Source organism: Salvia hispanica, chromosome 4 (assembly GCF_023119035.1).
Source record: "Salvia hispanica cultivar TCC Black 2014 chromosome 4, UniMelb_Shisp_WGS_1.0, whole genome shotgun sequence".
Lineage (NCBI taxonomy): Eukaryota > Viridiplantae > Streptophyta > Magnoliopsida > Lamiales > Lamiaceae > Salvia > Salvia hispanica.
Genome location: NC_062968.1, coordinates 17,627,097 through 17,627,955, shown reverse-complemented (window position 1 = coordinate 17,627,955; position 859 = coordinate 17,627,097). Strand labels below are relative to the sequence as shown.

At 40.0% G+C, this 859-nt stretch overlaps 1 pseudogene; it reads right to left on the bottom strand.

Moving 5' to 3' along the window:
• The window catches only part of LOC125220503, an 8,869-nt pseudogene extending 8,579 nt beyond the window's left edge, over positions 1-290 (bottom strand).
• Positions 291-859: the final 569 nt, after the last annotated feature.

Genomic DNA, 859 nt, shown 5'->3' with positions numbered 1-859 from the left:
ATGAAAAGCTAAGACTCCATCTTCATAACAAGTTCCTCATTTTCACGATTCTTCATAAGATTATGACAAAACGTGTCGTCATTTACGTTTCTAAGAAGTTGAGCCTTTCTTTATATCTATCAATGCTTTTCCCGCTTGCTGTGAATGGGGATGTACCAGATAAAACGGGCATTCACGCCTTCCTCCATATCCAACACTACAAAATCGACGCAGCATGGTCGCGGTACCTTCACCAACATCTCAATAATTCCTTTAAAGCGAATGGCTTTCAGGAGCCTGTTGATCTTCATCTTTCTCGCTAAAAATGATAATGGCATCAAATTTATGTCACTCTCGTATCACGCTTTCATTCTGTCTGGTCACTTCCAATGACGCTAAAGAGATGATTAAACTCCCAAGATCTTTGCGTCATAGCCAATTTCAATATCGCACTACGCTTTCTTCGTGATATTGTTCACCGCCTCATAATCAATCCACTTCTTCTTCGAGAAAGACATCTTTTTAGAACTTTGCAGATCTCTGCGCATTTTCCACCAAATGGTATATTAATGTGCACCTTCCTAAAATATCGGAGAAATTTGGAGAATCGTCATCCAACTTCTTCTTTTCACCAAATGTAGCCGGAACTCTAACTATCATAGAACGTATAGGACAAACCTTTAATCGATCTTTCTTGGTCTGTTCCACCTTATTCTTTCCCCTAATTCTCTTTCCTATTCGACATCTTCCTCCTGGAGTACTCTTCTTTCTCTACAGTACGGAAGTCCTTTATGCCTTTACCACCTCCTCGCTGCATTTATTCTCAAGTAGATTGGGATTGTTTATGGTCCGTACCGGAAATCGCCCTCAACATTATTGA